General features: G+C 33.8%; 1 long non-coding RNA gene across 1 annotated transcript in view; it reads left to right on the top strand.

The window, feature by feature from the left end:
• The window catches only part of LOC143228251 (uncharacterized), a 76,289-nt gene that overhangs the window by 3,732 nt on the left and 45,014 nt on the right, over window positions 1-27,543 (top strand). The window lies entirely within an intron of this gene.

Raw genomic sequence — 27,543 nt, 5'->3', positions numbered from 1 at the left:
ACGTGAGTACTGTGGGCATGTATAGCTTTTATTTATTATTCTCCAGTATTTCGCTGATCCCAAAGGCTTTTACTTTTGTACTCATTTTGTGATGCTTCAGTGGCCAAAGTCTGAACTTTGCTGTGTAAACTTTGTGAATAATCCCAAGGCTCTAAGGTTTATAAGCGCGTTGTTAAAGTAATAGTCAGTAATTCCAATATTCTATTAAGAATTGCCGTGTAGGTAGCGAGTGATGTTGGAAGTTTAGAGACTGTAATACTTTAACCTCGGGTCTCTTTGACTTGACCTTTCGCCCGTGAATCGGACAATATGTTGTACAGCTCAAATAATTATTGCTTGTTTCAGAACAAAGCCGCGCAATGGACTGTCTACGTCCTGTCTGCAGAGACCTTGAATCTCAAATACTAACTTCATAAGAATTTAGCCAGTGTAGACTTGCTCAAGTTGAAACTATCAAGTACTGCACCCGTAGCATTAAAAAAAAAGAAAAGTACAAGCCCTTTGACGGCCCAGCAATATAACACTATCAAACATACAAAGAAAAACCAAATAAATTATATTAACATAGGTACGATTTATTGGCATTATACATTTTTTAAATTGGCCAGTCTGCAGTTTGATCAAATAAAATAACATTTAAAGGTAGAGCTAATGATAATTTGTTATGTTTTATGAATACTTTTGGTAACTAGCTTTTCAATTCTTTAAATATTTCAAATTTCACAGGTGTTTTACAAAAGTCCCTGGAATTTCTATTATTGGTTGGATTTAGAAACTTAGATTATCTTTGTTTGACCTCGCACGACCTAATAGAAAAGACGTCGACTTACGGTTTGTGGGTTGTAGGATCGTATCGCGTCACTGAACATACTAATACTTTAAGTCTTAAGGTGTTATGAACTTAAGTCCAAGGGCACTATTTGTTGGTAAAGAGTGGCATTACAATTAGCGATAGGGTACTATAATCGTATAACGCTAAAAATGATTTTCGTTGAAATTCGCAGTGGGCACAGCATAAATATTTCAGTATGTAGACCTGAACTTAATAGAAAACAGATAAAACCTTCCTCCGTATCTGTCGCTTCAAAATTATAAACGATTAGTGCAACTAGCCCTCGGGTAGTTTTGCGCGAAATGTTACAACAAACGATTATTTTACGCAAAAATTTGGCGTTTTTGACATCTTTTACTTAAAGATATTAGGTATATCTTTTTAAAGTACGAGTGCTTTCATAGTTGGTGCTTGTTAAAAGTTTCACAGTCAGTTTGGCCTTAACAAGCATTTATTTTGAAATTACCAATACATTTAACTGGCTCAAGGGAGCTTCAAAAAAACAAAAATAAATGGCATAAGGACAGGAAATATTAGACATTTGTAATTATTTAAACTTTACAGTTTTTAAAAATAAATACTCTTCACATTATAATGAGCAGAATGAACTAAATTAGTTGGAAAATAACTTAAATATAAATTTAAAAAACTTCTCTTATTTTGTTGAATATTTTTCGACAGTTTTCGATATTAACCGAGAGTTATTTTGGACTGTTTTTCAGATTTGTTCACTATTCAGAAAAAAGTATTTTTTGAAATTTATTGAAGATGTTTCAGTATTTACTACAAACTGTGTCGGATTGTTTTTCAGAAATTTTCACTATTCACAGGAAACTATTTTTTAAATTTATTTAAGATTTTTCAGTATTTATTAAAGACAATTTTGGATTCTTTATAAAAAATTTTAGTATTCACATAAAATGTTTTTTTATTTATTTAAGACTTTTTTGTATTTTTTTAGAATTATTTTTGATTGATTTTCAGTATTCACATACAAAAAATTGTGTAATATATTCAAAATTCTGGATATTGAAGAAAGCTTGATCTATTACCCATTAAGTACATCTGGGAATTAACAGTTATTAACATTACGTTTCGCACGTGTTCATGGGTTATCGATTCAGAATTATTGGTGTGAAAAGTTATTTCTATTTACCATGACAATGGCATCTTCTCGCTATTTGTTATTCTACACCTTTTACCTTGTTTCCTTCTTTCTAACAAGTTCATTTCTTACTTACTGAAATATATTTTGTGACTTGTATTGTAGAAAGTCGAGTCAACACCACAATTTACAATTCCCATACCTGTGAAGTTGATCTTACAACACTGTGTTGTTTTGTACATCAAGAGTCAGACTTCCTCAGCTCGGTGTTTTGAAAGCAGTCTTGTTTATACCTACCAATATGTACAATTAAAAATCAAAACAAGAGTATCACAGGAGAAATATGTACAATTGAAAATCAAAACAAGAGTATCACAGGAGAAATATGGGAACTTAAGAACTGAATACAAAACAAAACAATACACCGTTCGAAGAGAATAGTACAAAAGTCCTAGATTGTGGTTGTCTTGGAAACAAGCTCTGAAAGACGTCAGACAGCTCATTCATTTTGGTATCCTGAAGAAGGAAACTTTAAAATATTTATAAGTTTAGTCTCTTGAATAGAATCTCTAAAACAGTCGCCTAGAAAAGTAACAAAACACGATGTTCAAATACGGATGTTTTTCTGAACTACATGTAAATACAAGTTTTTTTATGTGATCTGGATGTAACGTGAGAGATATTTTTCTGAACTATGTGTAAGCACAAGGATTTTTTTTTATATAGTTCGAATGTATTGTTTTGAATTTCGCGCAAAGCTACACGAGAGCTATTTGCGATAGTCGTCCCTAATTTAGTAGTGTAAGACTAGAGAGAAGACAGCTGGTCATCACCACCCACCGCCAACTCTTAGGCTACTCTTTTTATCAACGAACAGTAGGATTGACGGTTAACATTATAGCACCCCATGGCTGAAAGGGCGAACATGTTTGATGCAACGGGGATTCGAACCTGCGACCCTCAGATTACGAGTCGAGTGTCTTAACTACCTGGCCATGCCGGGCCCACTTTGAATGTAAGCAGAGATGATTTTCTAAACTAGGTGTAAATAGAAAAGTTTTTACCTGGTCTAGATGAAAGAAGAGATGTTTTCTGAACTTAATGTAAATAAATATTTTTTTCGCAGATTGATGCAAAAGAACATAGGTTAAAATTGAGTTGTTTTTCTTTTAATTTCATCCTTGCTTGTTGTGTTTATCTCTCCAGATGTTAGATAACGTCCTTAGAAAACATGCGCATGTTCAGCCCATAAAAAAATCAAGTAAACGAAAACGAAACTGACACTCTTTAAGGTGTTAAGAAATAAGAGTTGATTGTGTTATTCAAAGGTAGTCAAAGATTATGAGTAATATAGTTTGAATAGTATATTTAATTAAGTATGCTTATTACTAGATATGCAGTTTTGTTTCTGAGTTACGTTGCTTTGATCAGAAATAGATATTAGTGAAATCTGATGCTAATATTTTCTTACTCAAATCTTAAAGGCCAGATGTTTAGGGCTCTCGACTCGTCATCTGAGGGTCGCGAGTTTGAACTTACACCACACCAGAAACGCTTGGGGGCGTTATAAGTGACGATCGGTCTCACTTTTCGTTGGTAAAAGAGTATATCAAGAGTTGGCGAGGGGTGGTGATGATTAGTTGTTTTCCCTCTAGTATTACACTGCTAAATTTGGTACGACTAGCGCAGATAGCCCTCGTGTGGCTTTGCCCGAAATATAAAAAACAAACAAACATTAAAGGTTTACATATAATTTGAAATTTAAGGCATATATATGTATTGCGTCTCATTTCCGATTATTTCTCGCATATATTCCACTAAATTCAATCGTGGGAGGATGTTAGGTCTGTATATTAATCTGTTAGTTAAACTATATTTGTGAGTGATATACAGATGTTCTATGGGTAATGCGCTAATTTAATGTTATGTTTTAGGATTGTATGATCTGATTTCTACTTACTTGAAACATAATCGACAATTTAGTGACGAATATAATGAAAATAAAAACAACGCAAATTTACTCTAATTGTATATTCAATAAAAACAAATATATTTTCCAGTCTCTTCCGTTATTAGACTTCTTTGTTAAAACTTCTCGCATTAATATGAATCTTCCACGTGGACGGAATTAACGTTTATTTAAATCTAAGCCATTTTATCCTCTAATAACTACTAATACTCTTTTTAAACCTTGTTAACACCAGTTGGTATTTATGGTTATTTAGCTATTAGATTTTGTCGCTCCGTTTGCAATGAACGAACATTTCAAGTTACCTACATTTCAACACCAGTTGGTATTAACATTTATTTAGCTATTAGATTTTGCGCTCCTCTTGCAGTGAACGAACATTTCAAGCTACCTACATTTCAGTAACAGTTGGTATTTGTGTTTCTTTATTTCAAGCTACCTACATTTCAATAACAGTTGGTATTTATGTTTATTTAGCTATTAGATTTTGTCGCTCCTCTTGCAATGAACGAACATTTCAAGTACCTACCCTTCAACAAAAGTTGGTATTTACGTTTCTTCAGATTTTGTCGCTCGTTGTGTATAAAGTATATAAAGGTACCCACATGATAAGAAAACTTAATATTGCGTGTGTGGCAAATATGTCTCATAAGATTTTGTAGCTCCTGTTGCAATGAACAAATCTTTGAGGCTACCATTCAACACTAATTCCTGATACACGTTCTAAATTAATCTAGGGATAGAAGTTATATTAGGAGAGTAAGACACTTGTAATAAGATATTTTAAGTAAATTCAGTTCTTAATTTTAGTGCTAAACCAGCTGTACTTCCGCAGGGTCACCGAAATTGTTATGTTTCAAGAGTAAGTATAACCAAAATTAAGAATAATAAATATTTTGATTTCTTGGTCTTGAAGTTCATATATCATGCTGTGTTGTAGCCTACAGAGTATATAACTCTTCTCGTGATTCATGGCATGTGCCCGTTTCACTAACGTCATGACAGTACCAATTGCAACAGTAACCATGCCGCATGTGACGTAATTTTAGCATGTTACTGACTGACTGACAAACAACACACAACTTTATAATGGAGTGAATGTTTAAAACAGGTGACCCATTCAGGAGGCGTTTAGTGTCATTTTGGAAAAATGATAGGATATAATAAAATCAAATAACACAAAATGTGTAAAGTTCGTTTAGATATGTACTTCTGTTCATTCAGAGGATCTATTGGAATTTTAAGTTAGCTCTTTGTTTGTTTGTTTAGAATTAAGCACAAAGCTACACAATGGGCTATCTGTGCTCTGCCCACCACGAGTATCGAAACCCGGTTTTTAGTGTTTAAGTCCGCAGACATACCACTGTGCCACTGGGGCGCAAGTTCAGCTCTCGAAATATTGAGGATGTGGTGTCTAGAGAATTGACGAAACATGGAGTGGCTTCAAGTATCAGAGATAGACACATTCCACTGTTATAGCTAATCTGACAGTGATATACCAAAGCTGATATTCTCATACTCACATAGTTAAGATAACTTAATATTGTGTGTATAGTAGGTAAAGGTACTCATACTCACATTACAAGATAGTATTGTGTATATGTTAGATAAAGTACTCATACTCACATTACAAGATAGTATTGTGTATATGTTAGATAAAGTACTAATACTCACATTACAAGATAGTATTGTGTATATGTTAGATGAAGTACTCATACTCACAATGTAAGGTAATCTATCTCTTCTAAAACAACATTTTACAACCACTTCTGAACGGGGCCTGGTATAGCCAAGTGGTTAAGGCACTCGACTCCTAATCAGAGGGGTTGTAGATTCGAATCTCCGTCACACTAAACATGTTTGCCCTTTCAACCGAGGGAGCGTTATAATGTTACAGTCAATTCTATTATTCGTTGGTAAATTAGTAGCTCAAGATTTGGGAGTTGGTGGTGACGACTAGCTGCCTTGCAATCACATTTTAAAATTGTTTGTAAAACAGAAAGGCACTTGTAATCACAGTTTAAGTTAATTTATTGTTTGTAAAACAGATAGGCACTTGTAATTACATTTTAAGATAATTTATTGTTTGTAAAACAGAAAGGCACTTGTAATCACAGTTTAAGTTAATTTATTGTTTTTAAAACAGATAGGCACTTGCAATTACATTTTAAGATAATTTATTGTTTGTAAAACAGAAAGGCACTTGTTATCACAGTTTAAGAAAATTTATTTTTAGTTAAACAGAAAGACACTTGTAATCACATTTTAAGATAATTTATTGTTTGTAAAAGAGAGAGGCACTTGTAATCACATTTTAAAACTGTTTGTAAAACAGAAAGGCACTTGTAATCACAGTTTAAGATAATTTATTGTTTGTAAAACAGAAAGGTACTTGTAATCACATTTTAAGATAATTTATTGTTTTTAAAACAGAAAGGCACTTGTTATCAGAATTCAAGATAATTTATTGTTTGTAAAACAGAAAGGCACTTGCTATCAAAATTCAAGATAATTTATTGTTTGTAAAACAGAAAGGCACTTGTTATCACAGTTTAAGATAATTTATTGTTTGTAAAAGAGAAAGACACTTGTTATCACAGTTTAAGAGAATTTATTTTTAGTTAAACAGAAAGGCACTTGTTATCACAGTTTAAGAGAATTTATTTTTAGTTAAACAGAAAAACACTTGTAATCACATTTTAAAATTGTTTGTAAAACAGAAAGACTCTTGTTATCACAGTTTAAGATAATTTATTTTTAGTTAAACAGAAAGACACTTGTAATCACATTTTAAGATAATTTATTGTTTGTAAAACAGAAAGGCACTTGTTATCAGAATTCAAGATAATTTATTGTTTGTAAAACAGAAAGGCACTTGTTATCACAGTTTAAGATAATTTATTGTTTGTAAAACAGAAAGACACTTGTCATCACAGTTTAAGAGAATTTATTTTTAGTTAAACAGAAAGGCACTTGTAATCACATTTTAAGATAATTTATTGTTTATAAAACGGAAAGGCACTTGTAATCACATTTTAAGATAATTTATTGTTTGTAAAACAGAAAGGCACTTGTTATCACAGTTTAAGATAATTTATTTTTAGTTAAACAGAAAGACACTTGTTATCCATTTTAAGATAATTTATTGCTTGTAAAACAGAAAGGCACTTGTTATCAGAATTCAAGATAATTTATTGTTTGTAAAACAGAAAGGCACTTGTTATCACAGTTTAAGATAATTTATTGTTTGTATAACAGAAAGGCACTTGTTATCACAATTTAAGATAATTTATTGTTTATAAAACAGAAAGGCACTTGTTATCAGAATTCAAGATAATTTATTGTTTGTAAAACAGAAAGGCACTTGTTATCACAGTTTAAGGTAATTCATTGTTTGTAAAACAGAAAGGCTCTTGTTATCACAGTTTAAGATAATTTATTGTTTGTAAAACAGAAAGGCACTTGTTATCAGAATTCAAGATAATTTATTGTTTGTAAAACAGAAAGGCACTTGTTATCACAGTTTAAGGTAATTCATTGTTTGTAAAACAGAAAGGCTCTTGTTATCACAGTTTAAGATAATTTATTGTTTGTAAAACAGAAAGGCACTTGTTATCACAGTTTAAGATAATTTATTGTTTGTATAACAGAAAGGCACTTGTTATCACAATTTAAGATAATTTATTGTTTATAAAACAGAAAGGCACTTGTTATCAGAATTCAAGATAATTTATTGTTTGTAAAACAGAAAGGCACTTGTTATCACAGTTTAAGGTAATTCATTGTTTGTAAAACAGAAAGGCTCTTGTTATCACAGTTTAAGATAATTTATTGTTTGTAAAACAGAAAGGCACTTGTTATCAGAATTCAAGATAATTTATTGTTTGTAAAACAGAAAGGCACTTGCTATCACAGTTTAGGTAATTCATTGTTTGTAAAACAGAAAGGCTCTTGTTATCACAGTTTAAGATAATTTATTGTTTGTAAAACAGAAAGGCACTTGTTATCACAGTTTAAGATAATTTATTGTTTGTAAAACAGAAAGGCACTTGTTATTACAGTTTAAGATAATTTATTGTTTGTAAAACAGAAAGACACTTGTAATCACATTTTAAGGTAATTCATTGTTTGTAAAACAGAAAGGCTCTTGTTATCACAGTTTAAGATAATTTATTGTTTGTAAAACAGAAAGGCACTTGTTATCAGAATTCAAGATAATTTATTTTTTGTAAAACAGAAAGGCACTTGTTATCACAGTTTAAGGTAATTCATTGTTTGTAAAACAGAAAGGCACTTGTTATCACAGTTTAAGATAATTTATTGTTTGTAAAACAGAAAGGCACTTGTTATCACAGTTTAAGATAATTTATCGTTTGTAAAACAGAAAGACACTTATAATCACAGTTTAAGTTAATTTATTGTTTTTAAAACAGATAGGCACTTGTTATCACAGTTTAAGATAATTTATTGTTTTTAAAACAGATAGGCACTTGTTATCACAGTTTAAGGTAATTCATTGTTTGTAAAACAGAAAGGCTCTTGTTATCACAGTTTAAGATAATTTATTGTTTGTAAAACAGAAAGGCACTTGTTATCACAGTTTAAGATAATTTATTGTTTGTAAAACAGAAAGGCACTTGTTATCACAGTTTAAGATTGTTTATTGTTTGTAAAACAGAAAGGCACTTGTTATCACAGTTTAAGAGAATTTATTTTTAGTTAAACAGAAAGACACTTGTAATCACATTTTAAGATAATTTATTGTGTATAAAACGGAAAGGCACTTGTTATCCATTTTAAGATAATTTATTGCTTGTAAAACAGAAAGGCACTTGTTATCAGAATTCAAGATAATTTATTGTTTGTAAAACAGAAAGGCACTTGTTATCACAGTTTAAGATAATTTATTGTTTGTAAAACAGAAAGGCACTTGTTATCACAGTTTAAGATAATTTATTGTTTGTATAACAGAAAGGCACTTGTTATCACAATTTAAGATAATTTATTGTTTATAAAACAGAAAGGCACTTGTTATCAGAATTCAAGATAATTTATTGTTTGTAAAACAGAAAGGCACTTGTTATCACAGTTTAAGGTAATTCATTGTTTGTAAAACAGAAAGGCTCTTGTTATCACAGTTTAAGATAATTTATTGTTTGTAAAACAGAAAGGCACTTGTTATCAGAATTCAAGATAATTTATTGTTTGTAAAACAGAAAGGCACTTGTTATCACAGTTTAAGGTAATTCATTGTTTGTAAAACAGAAAGGCTCTTGTTATCACAGTTTAAGATAATTTATTGTTTGTAAAACAGAAAGGCTCTTGTTATCACAGTTTAAGATAATTTATTGTTTGTAAAACAGAAAGGCACTTGTTATTACAGTTTAAGATAATTTATTGTTTGTAAAACAGAAAGACACTTGTAATCACATTTTAAGGTAATTCATTGTTTGTAAAACAGAAAGGCTCTTGTTATCACAGTTTAAGATAATTTATTGTTTGTAAAACAGAAAGGCACTTGTTATCAGAATTCAAGATAATTTATTGTTTGTAAAACAGAAAGGCACTTGTTATCACAGTTTAAGGTAATTCATTGTTTGTAAAACAGAAAGGCTCTTGTTATCACAGTTTAAGATAATTTATTGTTTGTAAAACAGAAAGGCACTTGTTATCACAGTTTAAGATAATTTATTGTTTGTAAAACAGAAAGGCACTTGTTATCACAGTTTAAGATAATTTATCGTTTGTAAAACAGAAAGACACTTATAATCACAGTTTAAGATAATTTATTGTTTGTAAAACAGAAAGGCACTTGTTATCACAGTTTAAGATAATTTATTGTTTGTAAAACAGAAAGGCACTTGTTATCACAGTTTAAGGTAATTCATTGTTTGTAAAACAGAAAGGCTCTTGTTATCACAGTTTAAGATAATTTATTGTTTTTAAAACAGATAGGCACTTGTTATCACAGTTTAAGATAATTTATTGTTTTTAAAACAGATAGGCACTTGTTATCACAGTTTAAGGTAATTCATTGTTTGTAAAACAGAAAGGCTCTTGTTATCACAGTTTAAGATAATTTATTGTTTGTAAAACAGAAAGGCACTTGTTATCACAGTTTAAGATAATTTATTGTTTGTAAAACAGAAAGGCACTTGTTATCACAGTTTAAGATAATTTATTGTTTGTAAAACAGAAAGACACTTGTAATCACAGTTTAAGTTAATTTATTGTTTTTAAAACAGATAGGCACTTGTTATTACAGTTTAAGATAATTTATTGTTTGTAAAACAGAAAGACACTTGTAATCACAGTTTAAGTTAATTTATTGTTTTTAAAACAGATAGGCACTTGTTATCACAGTTTAAGATAATTTATGTATTGTAAAAGAGTAAGATTTTTCTAATCATTTTCAAAAGTCTTTATGCCAATTTCATATTCCAAGTGAAAAAATACCAAATTCATAAGACAAGCTAATTTTAAGACATAATTACCATCAATTACTTTTTCCAGCTGTTGTATAAACAAATTATTTAATAAAAACTACAAAATAGCAGGAATAGAAAAGCCGCCATAACCTATTTACACTGGTTCAGTAGTACTATTACGAACTTACAACCGTAAAATACAGGGTTAATTTCCACGTAGTGGTCAGAGCACAAATAGTTCATTCTGTGTGATTGCGCTAAACAACAGCTTCTACAGTTGATAAGATTATTAGATGGTTGAAATATAAGCGTCAAGCATATAAATTGGACATTTTTATTGTGCTTTCTCTATATTTGGAAATACAACGATGAAACTGCACGACTTATTTTATTTTAATATGTACTAAGTAAAAGGAAGATGTCTTAACATCTTTTCTCAGGCTGCCTTTTATCTCTTATAATCACACCATTCCAATATTTTTTAGAATATTTCTTGGTGAAATTTTTTTACATCACTTGGTTATTGCATTAATCATCTTTTGTTTGTTTGTTTTTAATTTCGCACAAAGCTACTCTATGGTTATCTGCGCTAATTGTCCCTAATTTAGCAGTGTAAGACAAGAGGAAAGGCAGTTAGTCATCACCGCCCAATGCCTACTCTTGGGCTACTCTTTTACGAACAAATAGTGAAATTGCCCGTGACTTTATAACGTCCCTACGGCTAAAGGGGCGGGCATGTTTGGTGCGACGGGGATTCGAACCCGCGACCCTCAGATTACTAGTCGAACACCTTAACCCACTTGGCCATGCCGTGTCTTTGTTTGAATAAAATGTATAGTTTGGTTTCTGTCTTTAAAACCGAAATATCTATTTGTTTTATATTGAGATTCGTTAGAACATAAGAGAGGATCGTCGGCTGCAAAAGAATTCAAGATACAAATTTAGAGTTAGAAAATGTGGTTTAGGTATGAAGAGGAGCAATATGGGGGCTCTGAAGAAGTACATCTAGTACTTACGAGGTTTCATATACAATTTCAAAATATTAAACAGACAAAAGCTGCTTAACTGGAAGGATTTCACGGATCAATTTATAACAGTCATTGTCGTCCTGATGTAGCAAACAATATATGAGAAAACGTCACAGTGAGGTTAATAATAATTTTTTTAAAAAAGTTAGCTTTTATTGGCCAGTTACAGGTTTCCAGAAAGTAGAGTGTGCAATTTCAACCATATTTGTTCAATCCATTGCTGACGAGACTCTTTATTTATAGTAGATGTCATCAGATTGGCTGGCTTGCATCATACAACAACGTGATATTATTCAATTAATATAAATGTTATTTTTATGTCACATCAATCACACACATTATTACTAAATCTCATGCTTTATCTGTTAAGGCACTCTATGGCTTTATAATATTTTAACAAGTACGAAACTACATAACGATCTATTTGTGCTTTGCCCATCCAGGGTATCTAAACCCGAACTTTGGAGTTACCGCTGATTCACTGGATGCTTCAAAATAATTTCTAAAGTATTTTGTTTTATCTTCAACACTTTTTCTACACAAACAAAATGGAAATTTTAAATATTTTTTTGGCTATATTAAGGATATCGATAGGTTTCTTTCAGTCGTCCAAACTGACAACTCTAAAATCATGTGCATGGCTGTCCCCGTGTGAATAGATTGCTCATTGCGTAGCCGTATGCTAGAAATATTATTTCTACCTTTGATTTACCTGTAACATTATCTTAAGTGAGGGAATATGTCTATATATGTATATCGCAATAATCAAAAGTACCAGTGCTCAATAAAGCGTAGGTGTGTTTGCTGTTCGTGGCCTGGTGTTAGTGTGTGAATATCTCCGTTAAATGTTTGCTCAGGATTTGGGGTCGTTGATACTCTATGAAAGTAATGGTCAAGCACAATATTTTGGTAAAATAAGCGTAACCTTAGGGCTGGTGATACGTTTTGTTGGCCACCATCGCTTTTTCTAGATTATTAACTTAACATTAGAAACGACTATGTGCAGCTAGCCATTGGGCAGTTTTGGGCAAAACTTCTGAATAAAAAAACAAACAAATACTTTACCGTGAGTTTCATTTCTAAAGTGCAACGTTTGAGAGAAATAAAATACCCAGAAGGTATATTCATTAAACACAAAAACACAAAAACCAAAAATGAATAGAAACATAGAGCGACATCTGTAACTACCGAAGAACGTGCTGTTATAGAACGGAAGCTGTTATACAATACTTCTTGCCTACAACCTATGACATTAATTTGTTTCAAGCTTCTAACTAATCTATGACACTTCGTTCTCACACACACACACACGTCTTTAACCTGTTGACTGCCAAGTATTTCAGCTGCTACAATACAACTCTAATGCTTCTTCATTTTGTAACTTTTTCGTGACGCCATTTTGGATCGAGAGTGAAACAATTTGTAAGTATGTCAAATACATGTATGGGGCTGACATCTAGCGTTGAAGTTAGATATTATTAAGAACGAATTAACTCGTCCGTGGCACTCTGTTACCGATCAGCTTGGACGAGTTATCTCGTCTACGGCACTGAACAGGTTAAATGACCATTGTAACTTTTATATTGTCATTTGCTTGTAGTTTCTGCTTAGTTTGTTTTCGGTCCACCCGTTACTTCACCATTTACACACAGAAATCTTTACTGTTGTCTTGTGTTTGTTATGCGACAATACATCATATGTCTAAACTGCTTGAGGTCACCACGCCCACGTATACATATAAACAAAGGGCAGCGGGAGAGTCTCTTGATAGAGGTATATATTAGAAAAGCCGGACAAAAGAGAGAGAGAGAGAGAGACAGAAAAGAAAGAAATATATATAAATAAAGTATTTTAAAGCACCATGCAGTTGCATTAATAGCCAACAAAAAAAAATTCTGAAATGCTATTGTGAAACCTTCATCCTCGTATAAAGGTTGATTTTCTGTTTTTTTCAATCAGAAATGTAAATAAAATTCAAACCAACTGGAGTTGAGGGAAGTAATGATTTCCCCTGACGCGTGTCGCATGAATTACATAACATAATATGAAAAGAAACAATTGTCTGAAGTTGTCTGCCAAACTTTGTTGTTCAATAAACATGTATTCACAAACTGCAAAGAAAAACCTCTTCTGTATTCTCTCTTCAATTAAACTTGAGTTTCCAAGGCAACAACAATCAATTCGGTATTGTCAAAATTCGATTTTTTTTCGAGCTAGTACCTATTGATCAGCTTGTTAAGCTGAAAAATTAAAATTAAACATTTATTATGTACGATTCTTGGTTAGACTTCGTTGATTAAAGCGCTTGTGAAAACGCAATATTCGAACATATCTGAACCGTTGATGATTACCTGTCATGAAAATACAAAGAAATGTTATTGATAGCAGCAAATAGTGACTGTCTCTTGTTAATTATAGATTTAGTTAGTTTTATAAGTTGAATCTGAAAAGAATAATTTGTTATGCGTGATCTTAAAATTCCGTTAGAACTCAACCTTAGAAATAAGGAGATTTATAAGAATAAAATAAACGCATTTCTGAACCTGAATCTTAACCACAAGGTTAAAAATGGTTATCACATGTTACGATATAGAATATTACTGGCTTTCGTAAAGTATAAAATGCATTTTTTTTTTACAATTTGTTACATAACCTCATTTCATAGCGTTTAGCACAATATATCAATTGGACAAAAATTTTGTTTGTTTGTTTGTTTGTTTGTTTTGGAATTTCGCACAAAGCTACTCGAGGGCTATCTGTGCTAGCCGTCCCTAATTTAGCAGTGTAAGACTAGAGGGAAGGCAGTTAGTCATCACCGCCCAATGCCTACTCTTGGGCTACTCTTTTACGAACAAATAGTGAAATTGCCCGTGACTTTATAACGTCCCTACGGCTAAAGGGGCGGGCATGTTTGGCGCGACGGGGATTCGAACCCGCGACCCTGGGATTACGAGTCGCACGCCTTACGCGCTTGGCCATGCCAGTCCGACAAAAATTTTGATTGGTAAATGTGTTTAACTGATTCTTGTTGGTGTAAAAGGAAATTTGACAAATAAATTATACTATGTCGTGATAACCATTGTATAGCTTCGCTCAAAATTTCTCAAAGAATGAAAATTAAGAAATACCATAATAGACAGAAATAGTAAGTAGTTCATAACTAATGGACGGGAGTTATAAGTCGCTGCACTTTATTTTAGTTGTTCTTTACCGAAATACTAATGAAGCTACGAGAAACAAAAATATTTATATATCTGATAGAAATTTGTTTGTTTGTTTTGGAATTTCGCACAAAGCAACTCGAGGGCTATATGTGCTAGCAGTCCCTAATTTAGCAGTGTAAGACTAGAGGAAAGGCAGCTAGTCATCACCACCCACCGCCAACTCTTGGGCTACTCTTTTACCAACGAATAGTGGGATTGATCGTCACATTATAACGCTCCCACGGCTGGGAGGGCGAGCATGTTTTGGCGCGACTCGGGCGCGAACCCGCGACCCTCAGATTACAAAGCGCACGCCTTAACGCGCTAGGCCATGCCAGGCCCTTCTGATAGAAATAAATAAGTATTTTAGCAGCTTCTTTGTGGAGGTATAAAATTGTCTCCAGCTGACACTGGTTCGTATTTACACCGCATGAGAGTTGTATGAGAGGCAAAAAGAGACAAAAGTTTCATAGGACATGTTCCAAAAATCTGTGTGTGTGTTTCTTATAGCAAAGCAATATCGAGCTATCTGCTGAGTTTACCGTCCAAGAATTTACTTAATACTGTATTTTAAGGTACTTAAGAGACAAGATAATTTAATGCAAAATATTTTCAAACTTGTAATACCAGTCATGTTGGAAGTATTTCTCATATAGAGTTAACATTTAAAAATATTATAAGCAACTCTTAAGATAATATTATAGAGTGAATTATATCCGTCTTGTTTCACATCTGTCGTTTGATCAAAAACTTAGATGATTTTGCTAAAAGTGTTAACACTAATCATTGATTCATTCTCTTTAATACCTGAAAAGTATTTATTGAGTTATCTATAATGTGTACGTTTGACATTTTACGATCTGTATTTTTCTCATGATTCAGTATGTTTCCATCTATTTATCTAACAAACCGATATAACACCATCAAATTCAGATTATTTTTGGTACTGTTACGTATTACAATTTGAAATAGCCTGAAATTTTAAGTTTAATTTAGACGTTAACTGAATGACAATATATATGAAATGTGTAACATTTGCCAACAAGATTGATACACGCAATTTTCTTTATTACACAAATATATTTTAATGTACAAACAACAATACAGTTTATAACAACGGTTACTACAAATAGTGAGTTATATACAAAAGTTTAAGAAATTTATAAACAATACTGTGTCTTTTATTTGTTCTGGAACTGAATATTTTATTGACGGTTCACGATGAGCAAATTAAATTAGAGTTGGTATCGGTACAGCTCATTCAGAAATACTTATGCCCGAAGTTAAACAGTTGATAATGTTCGAAATCTATAAACGTTCCTGGTCAAATATATTTAGTTTTCCGATTAATAAGCGTTTGTTACGGTAGTAGTTTCTGAGGTTTATAGTATACTGACTGTAGCAAACCAACAATATGAAACTGTATAAACTTTTGGAGTAAGGTATAAACTTTTTCGAAAGTTTAGTTGGCAACAATATTCGAAAATACGCTAGTGATTTTTGTAAAACATATATTGCCGATTTTTACACCCGAGAATCTTCTATACATTTAGAGAATAGGCGGGACTTTCGCATTACGCATTTAACAATATAAGTTATATGCATTTCTAATTATGTATTAAACTGAAACAAATATAGATATTAAAATAAATATATCACAGTAAATCCATTACAATCCGTGAAGTTAAAAGATATTACAAATTCATCATTATGTGACTCTTTCAAAACCTGAATGAGGGTTTTTGTTCTGAAAAGTGTATGATGGTAAAAAGGATAAACACGATTCGTTTTGAGGCAGACAATCTGTTTTTTCTTATCTCTGTGAGAGTGATAATAATTTAAAGTCCTCCTTCTTAACTTACACAGCACGTCTTTCCAATAAAAGAAGTGCATATCAAACCAATTACAATTTATTGTAGACCTGTAATGACGTCACAGGTGTCTCAGTATCAAAGCACATCTTAGTTACAACATAAGCAAACGAACGACTTTAATCGTGCTAAGAAATTGGAGTTGCTGCAAAATGCTTCGTTAAAAATATGGGACAACAAATAAGATATTTTAGGAAGAATAATCTGTCAAACATATTTCAATTAGAGAGACACTTAGTGGAATGCATAAGCACACTCCTCCGCCACGCAGCGTTGGTCATATTCGGTTTTCAAAAAGTACGAAAATGGGTTAATTATTAACGGACAGGGACCATTTTTTTTCAGGATGTTTGTTTGTTTGTTTTGGAATTTCGCACAAAGCTACTCGAGGGCTATCTGTGCTAGCCGTCCCTAATTTAGCAGTGTAAGACTAGAGGGAAGGCAGCTAGTCATCACCACCCACCGCCAACTCTTGGGCTACTCTTTTACCAACGAAAAGTGGGATTGACCGACACATTATAACGCCCCCACGGCTGGGAGGGCGAGCATGTTTGGCGCGACTCGGGCGCGAACCCACGACCCTCAGATTACGAAGCGCACGCCTTAACGCGCTGGGCCATGCCGGGCCTTTTTTTTTTTGTTCACTAAGTTTGATAGAATTCATGTTATTTTTGACGAAGTTATAGTGCAAAAGATATTATAATAACGCCCGGCATGGTCAGGTAGTTAAGGTGCGTGACTCGTAATCTGAGTGTCGCAGGTTCGAATCCCCATCACACCAAATATGCTCGTCCTTTCAGCTGTAGGGGCGTTATTATGTGAAGGTCACTCCCACTATTCGTTAGTAAAAGAGTTGGTGGTGAGTGGTGATGACTAACTGCTTTCCCTCTAGTCTTACGCTGCTGAATTAGGGACGGCTAGCGCAGATAGCCCTCGTGTAGCCTTGCGTGAAACTCAGAAACAAAGAAACAAATATTATAAAAAAATCGGTTCCTATGTTAAAAGTCTATAAGGAGTTTTTTGATTTTTGTAACCTTGTTTTGGCCTTTGACCTTGACTCTCGAAACTAATCTATTCTAAGTTATATTCCACACGTACATCAACTTTCGTTAAAATCCGTTCAGTTGTTTCGATAAATCTTGCTGACAAACAAATAAACCCACACACAAACAATGGTGAAAACATGTTGTCATTCTATTCACTTCTCAAAAACAAGTACTGGGGATGAACTGACAGATAAATTAGAGGAAATATCCTTTTGTTTTCTGTTTTAAAATTAGGAGAAGCAATGATTTTCCGTTTTTATTTAGAGAACTAATCGACTGAAAACTGTGAGAGAATCGCTTTGCTGGTGAAAAACTAAAAACTTTATACGTATTTTAATATAGCATGAAAAGTTATGATGTCACTGAAGGCGATTTAGTTGGAGTGTATGCGCATCAAAATTATGGTGTTATAGAGTTATTGCAAGTTTTAGGCATTCATGTTATAATAAGATATTAATTTAATATACAAATATGTTCTCAAAAGTTTAACATATGCCTGTTTATAATATATTTTACTTAGAAACTTTAAAATACTTTTATATTTGAATAACGGAAAGTACCTTTGAGAACAGTGGTCATAATAAAAAATTTGATTGTTTTGGCTGCTGTTAAGCTTAAAGCTGCACAATGAGCTATCTGTGCTTTACCTACCACTAGTACTGAAACTCGGTTTTCGCCTTCACATTTACCATGAGCCAAAGGGGAGTGTGGCCAGAATAAATAAAGCATTACGAAATTTCAACATTTTTTTTTTTTTTTGTATTTGGACTAGACAGTGAATTCGACAAGAGGGCTATTTTTGTGGGCTTTTTCTGCTTTGTTTTAGCTTAGAAACAAAATATCTGACTCTTTGCAAACTTAACTAAGATGAAGGACCATTAGAATATAATGCTGCTGTGACTGCGCATTGACAAATGTGCTGCGATAGGACTCCATATCTGGAAGGAGGAAAGACTGTGGTTTATTCCATGCTTACAACTCATCTTGCGTACAACCATAACCACATAACGCCCGTAAAGAATCTAAATAAAATATGCAAGAAACGTCCATGAAACCAATTCCACAAATCTCAACACTGTCTTTGGAGTATCATCTATTGACAAAATCTGAAGAAATGAGGAATTCATATGGACTTAGTGAAGACCAGTTTACCATCGTTACAAGATATAATGACAACTTGTTACAAATTCCTCTTGCTAAGAATGTCCAATATTTGGCAACTATTAAAGCTATTGACATCATTTGCGATTATTTGCCTTCCACTTTTCGATATTTAGTAAAATACATATTAGAAAATAATTATATCAAACCTTGTACCAATACGTATACTTATTAGCAAGAGCCAATAAAACTTATTACGAATATTAATTGTGAAACGACATCATTTTCACCAATAAACAACTGCGCAATATAAAACTGTTACTGTACTGAATGTAATTAAACTTACGAATCGTTTATCAATACCATGTGTATAAAGAAACGTTAGTTCATTTTTGGTATTCATTATCAGTTAAATGCTCAAAAATATCTGATTCAGAAAGGGTCTTATCGTGGGTAATGCGAGCGGTGTGTTCACGTAGACAGCCAGTTCGAAGGGGGTTGGGGCGTCGATAACCCGATTGATTAACGAAACGAACTAACAACTATTTTCCTACACCAAAGCAGCACTTGTATATGTATAAAATGTAGTGTAAATATGTGGAAAAGTAATATTTCGGGAAGGGACGCCGACACGGCTTCATCAAACACTGTTACGGCGCTGGGATTTCCAGATAAAAGAGAGAGAACTAAAAACCTAGATCACACTGACTGTAGAATGTAACCAAACCTAGATCATACTGATTGTAGAATGTAACCAAACCTAGATCATACCGACTGTAGAATGTAACCAAACCTAGATCATACTGATTGTAGAATGTAACCAAACCTAGATCATACTGACTGTAGAATGTAACCAAACCTAGATCATACCGACTGTAGAATGTAACCAAACCCAGATCATACTGACGGTAGAATGTAACCAAACCTAGATCATACCGACTGTAGAATGTAACCAAACCTAGATCATACTGACTGTAGAATGTAAACAAACCTAGATCATACTGACGGTAGAATATAACCAAACCTAGATCATACTGACTGTAGAATATAACCAAACCTAAATCATACCGACTGTAGAATGTAACCAAACCCAGATCATACTGACGGTAGAATGTAACCAAACCTAGATCATACCGACTGTAGAATGTAACCAAACCCAGATCATACTGACGGTAGAATGTAACCAAACCTAGATCATACCGACTGTAGAATGTAACCAAACCTAGATCATACCGACTGTAGAATGTAACCAAACCCAGATCATACTGACGGTAGAATGTAACCAAACCTAGATCATACCGACTGTAGAATGTAACCAAACCCAGATCATACTGACGGTAGAATGTAACCAAACCTAGATCATACCGACTGTAGAATGTAACCAAACCCAGATCATACTGACGGTAGAATGTAACCAAATCTACATTATACAGACTGTAGAATGTAACCAAACCTACATCATACCGACGGTAGAATGTAACCAAACCTAGATCATACTGACTGTAGAATATAACCAAACCTAGATCATACCGACTGTAGAATGTAACCAAACCCAGATCATACTGACGGTAGAATATAACCAAACCTAGATCATACTCACTGTAGAATGTAAACAAACCTAGATCATACTGACTGTAGAATGTAACCAAACCTAGATCATACTGACTGTGGAATGTAAACAAACCTAGATCATACTGACTGTAGAATGTAACCAAACCTACATCATACCGACTGTAGAATGTAACCAAACCTACATCATACCGACTGTAGAATGTAACCAAACCTAGATCATACTGACTGTAGAATGTAATCTAACCTAGATCATACTGACTGTAGAATGTAACCAAACCTAGATCATACTGACTGTAGAATGTAACCAAACCTAGATCATACTGACTGTAGAATGTAACCAAACCTAGATCATACCGACTGTACATTGTAACCAAACGTTACTGTAGTTAAAAGGTTTAATTTAAACTTGTTGTTTGTTTTTTTTAATTTTGCACATAGCTACACGAGGTTTATCTGCGCTAGCCGTCCCTAATGTAGCAGTGTAAGACTAGAGGAAAGGCTTCTAGTCATCACCACCCACCGCCAACTCTTGGGCTACTCTTTTACCAACGAATAGTGGAATTAAAATTGACCGTCACATTATAACGCACCCACGGCTGAAAGGACGAGCATATTTGGTACGACCGGGATTCGAACCCGCGATCATCAGATTACGGGTCGAACGTCTTAACCCACCTGTTCTTCGCATGCAGTCTAATCAGTTAAAGAAAACGCAGAGCAGCCCTTTTTGGTACAGTATCATATAAATAAGTAAAAATATCTGGCATATGTTTTCATTAGGTTGACAGTTCATGATACAGATGTCTGCAAGAATAACCTGTTTTGTCTCTTTATATTAATTGAACACAATTTTGAATGGTGTGTTTTCATTACATGATGACATCAAACCTTGTTTAAGCCTTAGATTTCAACAGCACCCTCTATCGATCATAAAGAGGTATCGCGAAACCACACGCTGCGTTAGAAATGAAAGTATACATAATTCACTAACCTGAGCCCCAGCAGAGACGCGATCCCCGGTTCCATCAGTGGAACAAATGGTTATTATATGCAAATATTTACAAGTACTCGAATGACTGCCTAGTGTTGTATAAAGAAAATCAAACTAAAAAAATTCCATTTGCAGCTAAGAAATAAGTAACACTTGGCGACAACTAGTAATAAAAGTTATTGAATAAGTACGATAACAATCTTTATGAGACAAAAACAAGATAAATCTTGTCTGTTTTAATAACGTAATATTTTCGTATAGAATTCCGAAAAGATTAAATACGTTCTCTGTGAATTCAAATTTGAAAATAAGTCTTCTGTAATTCCATGTGGAATACCACAGCAGAGAGTCATGTTGGATTTATGTATCTTTTATTAGAAGCAGCATACTACAAAGACAAAAGATGGGTAAAAAGAGCATTTCCAGATCCTCGTACCTAAACTTTTTTTTTTAAGGTATTGATTGTGGACAACGTAATTCAATGACTGCTACTTCTTGTTAGCCGCGCCGTAACAGATCAAAAATGGTTCCGAGTTTGTTTCTTTCAAGTACAAACCTTTAGCTTACAGCGCCACCCCTTGATCGATTTGAGATCTAGTTACAGCCACTGCTATTGAAGTTTCCCTCTTGTTTCTTTCTAATAGAATTGGATAACTCATCTGCCTATATTTTCTTAAAGACAGACAAAATATAGAGAGTAAAGGTGATCCTATTTAGTAAACTGTTTTCTCGTTGCACATTTTTATCAATAGATCTAAAAATTATGTCCTTCCTCAGTTCTGATCAGCGAAAATCTAAGTGTCATAATAATAAAATTCGGATATCGATACTCTCGGTGGCAGAACACGGATAGCCTATTGTGCTTTACAGAAAATCTGAATTCGTTTAGATAACTAACGAATAAAATTCTCCGAGAAGATGATTTCTAAGCAACACCTTAATCTTCTCTTGATTTATAACTTCTGGTCAGGGATTAGCTCTCGTTGAAGCGCGATATCTAATAATTGTTACGTCTACGCTAACCTCTTCACAAGGCTTTATTGTCAAATTTCGCGTAAATTTAACCAAAGGTTATCTAAACTAATTTTCACGTTGTAGATTAGTGAAATGATAGTTAGACAACTCTACCCACTGTCAAATCTTGGGCAATTTTTTGTCAGACCGAATAATGTGATCTGACCGTCACTGCTATAACACACCCACGGCCCCAAAGCGCTAAATACGATTTTTCTGCGTGTGGGGTAACAGGTCGTTAATCTCAGATAGGACCTGGCATGGCCAAGTTGTTAAGGCACTCGGCTCGTAATCTAAGGGTCGCGGGTTCGAGTCCCTGTCACACCAAACATTCTCGCTCTTTTAGACGTGGGGGCGTTATAATGTGATGATCAATCACACTATTCGTTGGTAAAAGAGTAGACGGAGAGTTGGCAGTGGGTGGCGATGTCTAGCTGCCTTCCCTCTAGTCTTATACTATTAAATTATGGACGGCTAGAGCACATAGCCTTCGTGTAGCTTTGCGCAAAATTCAAAAAACAAACATTCTCAGATCCATAATTTAAAACACTAACTACTGGGCAGCACTCGGCCCAATTAACAAAAGGATCAAACTATGGCTTTTCATTCACCAAATGAGCATTATACTATCTGAAATAAAGTTCTAGATTCTTAAATTCACAAAGAAACACTCTATTAGAAGGTATGGTTGGTTAGTCCTAACTAGTGCTAGTAGTGTTTTTTTTATTTAGACTATGTGATTAGAAGATATGGTTAGTTAGTCCTCGCTAGTGCAAATAGTGTTTTTTTGTTTATTTAGACTATCTAATTAGAAGGTATGGTTAATTAGTCTTCGCTGGTGCTAGTAGTATTTTTTTTTATTTAGACTATTCGACTACCACAAAAACATATTTTAAACATCTTGTACTCTCGCAAGCAATCAAATTTGATATAGAAAACTGATTCTATACACTTTCAGACATTTACTGGAATATGCAACACGGTATTAGTAAGAGCATTTACGCTACGTAATATATTACGCCGTACGGACAATTCTATACACGAATTTAATTTACTCTTTGATATCGGTTTCCTTTCAGCTAGGTTACTGTAAATGTTTTAATCAATTCGTCTGTGTCATTCGTTTCCTAGACTGTAGAAAACACAGAAATGATAAAAACCAGATTGACTAAATCATTTGTGCAAAACGAAACATTTTGTGTGCTGGTAATGAACGAATGCACGAAACAAAAAGTTTATAATTGTTTGTGGTACATGAGCTATCGAACTTCCTATTTTGGTGGCTAACTACTGAATCACGTCCTGAAATTTGGTGCGCTAGTTTGTGATTTATTTTTCGAAGTTGTTTCAGGTGTCGATCACCTAACCTACTTTAAAATTTCGCTTAAACACTGTAAAACCAACAACAAAAGAAAATACATTAAGAAATGAGCTTTCAGATGCTTTCGAAGAATAAATATATATTTATTGGAGTAAGGTAAAATGTAGAACTGATGTATCAGATAAATGGCTTTTAATTAAAACTTATCAGAGCTAATAAAATAATTGTAACAACATTAATGGGTTAGGCTTAAGGAATAACATTGTTAACATATTTTAATAATGAAGTTAAAAAACGACATTTCCTCTACAGATAACACTACTACTAATAAAATCGTTTCAACCATCATTTCCCCTTTGCGGCTTCATCAGGTCTAGCAGTACACGTTTCAGAGATTAGTTGAGGTACGTGAAATAAAAAGGTTATTACCTTGCGTTTGTCCCAAATCTGTCAACAAATCTCGGGTGTTTCAAGGCTATAGAGTGTAAGAACAAACTTACTAGACTGTCAGACTTTGCACATATTTATTTTTGCTCATTAGGATGACACATTTGCTACGGTCGTGATTGGTATTTAAATTTTATGAAGGTGAAAGTCATCCATAAGTAATTCTATTATTATTTAAAAAAATATTACTTGTGTTTCAAGTGTCCATTTGATTAAGTAGTTGTGTTGCAAGCCTATATTGAAAAATGGTGTTCTATTTAATTGTACCTGTATTTCAATTTACCGTTTTGCCCCTAATTAACGTCTTCGGTGCGTTTCAAATTGCAAAGGGACGATAATTATAGTATTTGTGCAGTTCCAAATTTTATTTATCACATGTGGTTTGTAGTTTTCAGCGCTAACAACAGTATATGCTTTTCTTTTTCTTTAAATCAAAATTTTTGTAATAAAAGTGGATTGTATGTTGAATTACCATTGTAGTCGCACAAGGTAAACTTTATAAAAATGCCGGGGGCGATAATGAAAGAGGGAGCGTTTATTAAGGGCAACATGATATCGCCCTTCTTTGTGATTTTGTTTCAATAAACTTTCTGTAGTAAGCTAAGCTGATAAATTTGAATTGGTTTGTAGCTGAAAATACATTGTGCATGCACGTTGGATGCCAAAATATGGCCCGGCATGGCCAAGCGTGTTAAGGCGTGCGACTCGTAATCCGAGGGTCGCAGGTTCGCATCCCCATCGCACCAAACATACTCGCCCTTTCAGCCACGGGGACGTTATAATGTGACGGTCAATCTCACTATTCTTTGGTAAAAGTGTAGCCCAAGCGTTGGCGGTGGGTGGTGATGACTAGCTGCCTTCCCTCTAGTCTTACACTGCTAAAGTAGGGACGGCTAGCGCAGATAGCCCTCGAGTAGCTTTCCGCAAAATTCAAAGACAAACAAAACAATGCCAAAATATTTTTATTTGACTTTTTCTGTAGTCCTGACTGTGTGCGTAGGAGCACCAATTCGACACCTATAATAGGAGTTGAGTCCTGACACTTCATAAACTGAATAATGTATACGAAAAATACGTTATTCAGTTTACAACCTAACTCACTAAAACCTCAGAGTGTTAGAGAATAATTTGATTGTTTCTGCTGTACCTTGTCTAAAGGTACAGCTTTCTGAGATCAGCCAGCACTTATTGTCACTCTCTCTCAGGAATGGCATAAGGCATCGTGCGACCTCACCGACTCAAGATGCCAGGATGTTGAATAATGAAATATTTTTCGTCAAATGTTATGCGCTTATCAAAACACGTAAATGTGGCACAAAACTCTTACTAAATACATTTTTGATTATACTGTCTGTTTAACATTTTCACATTTTAAAGCGCTTATTAATTACACACTATAAAAAAGATTGGTTTGAATTTCGCGCGAAACTACACGAGGCCTATCTGCGCTAACCGTCCGGAATTTAGCAATGTAAGACTAGAGGGAAGGCAGATAGTCTTCACCACCCCCGCCAACTCTTGGGCTACACTTTTACCAACGAATAGTGGGAATGACCGTCACATTATAACGTCCTCACCACATGTATGGTGTGACGGAAACTCGAACCCGCGACCCTCGGATTACAAATCGAGTGCCTTAACTACCTGGTCGTGCCGGGCATATATAAAGAAGGAAGATGTAGAAAGTGTTATAGAAGTTCAAATTATTAATGCTGAATTACATTTAGAAATACACTAAATTAATAAAATATGCGTTTTGAAAACTTATCATGTTAGTGATTTTTATATGGTACCAAACTCTTGTTTTTTGTGTTTTTTTCTTGCTGCTTAATGTAAATGGAGCTGAGTTGCGTGTTTTCTTTCGGTAATACACACGCGTATTTAATTTAGTAATAATGTAAGTTGTCTCAAATAATAAGCGCCACATGTATAACTTTTATTTTAAATGTAACTTCATTTCTCACCACTCCGAACTTATAAGATTTAGCACTAAGCTTAACGTGATTTTTATAAGAAATTTTAGGCTTGACGATAGTACTCAACCTCGGATAAAGGCATTGGCTTACCGGGCTGAAACTTAGAGCCTCAAAGTAATTAGAGGACCTCAAGCTATGACTATAAATATATTGTACGTAGAGGTTCTGTCTCGAGGGGACCTCTATAAGTTGAAAAGCTTAGGATCAATAAAATCCTTAATCCGACCTTGGTATTATTATTAGTTTAACACTGACCGTACAGTAACATTCTTAGTTTTGTGAACCAGTTTTTGACACATCAAAAGATCATATCAATATATATAGAAAGAGAGAGAGAGAACAAAATATTACGCATATGGGCAAAGAAAATCTATAAAACCTACAGCTTTGGTAGTAACTACAGTTATACAATACATATGAAAAAAACAGTAATGAATAAATATATAGATGGCTCTGCTATATGACATGAAACGCACTAAATTTTATTTCTTGAGAATACAGTAGTTTTATGCATGACACTCCAAATGTTCAATATTTACGTATTGAAAGGCAGAATCCGATAAGGTAGAATAGAATACATAACAATATGAAATATATCTTGAGTAATATACAACGTATCATGTCGAATATATATTCTTATATATTTATTTACTTAAGCGTGAATGGCGAACTTTATATCCTATTAATAAATGAGTTCGAGTTTGACTGTGTGGGTATTTGGGTATTGATGTTGTTAAATACCCAGGAGGGTCAGGTACATTTGACCTCTTCCTCCCCTTAATAAATGCTTAATAAATGAACGAATAAATTATTTGTTATTTTGAATTTCGCGCAAAGCTACTCAGGGCTATCTGCGCTAGCCATCCCTAATTTAGTAGTGTAAAACTAGAGGGAAGGCAGCTAGTAATCACCACCCACCGCCAACTCTTGGGCTACTCTTTTACCAACGAATTTGACCGTCACGTTATAATGCCCCCACGGCTGATGCGATCGGGATTCGAATCTGTGATCCTCGGATTACGAGTCGCACGCCTTAATCCACCTGGCTACGCCGGGCCTACGAATAAATGAACTCTGCCGTCCAACTTACACTTTTCTCTGCAGAACCTAATAACCTCACGTGATAAGCAAATACATTTTCGAAGTGAACTCGCAGCTGCACTTCTGATTTTGTTTTTTTAACAATGTTTTGCATATGTTTTATACACCTATAGGAACTGGTAAAGTTTTATATCGTATGATTTTTTTCTACCTCTTACACGTCATCTATAACCAAACTTATTTTATGTTTGTCCTAGAATAATTTGTTGAATTCACCGACATTTACAATCGTACATTTATTCTAGTAATTGGAAATCAATGTGAGTATGGCCCATTTTGCAGTATGCAACTTCAATCGATCACATATTACAATAGTTCTTTTTTGTTTTTGAATTATACGAAGTTTCACGTGCAAGTTCTACGTTTGACCATCAGCATATCTTGCTTTAGAACATACAGCCGATGAGATAGGTAGCCATATCATCAATATTCTAAAAGGGACCTATGAAATCTAATGGGAAAATGGATAATTGACCAAATTGCGGAGGATTATATCGTTTCCCTTTTATTTGAAACTTTTAGATTCATTGCTGTTTGC

The sequence above is a fragment of the Tachypleus tridentatus genome, chromosome 10 (genome assembly GCF_004210375.1).
Source record: "Tachypleus tridentatus isolate NWPU-2018 chromosome 10, ASM421037v1, whole genome shotgun sequence".
Taxonomy (NCBI): Eukaryota; Metazoa; Arthropoda; class Merostomata; order Xiphosura; family Limulidae; genus Tachypleus; species Tachypleus tridentatus.
The sequence above is the reverse complement of the archived record's forward strand: the minus strand, read 5'-3'. Positions and strand labels throughout refer to the sequence as shown.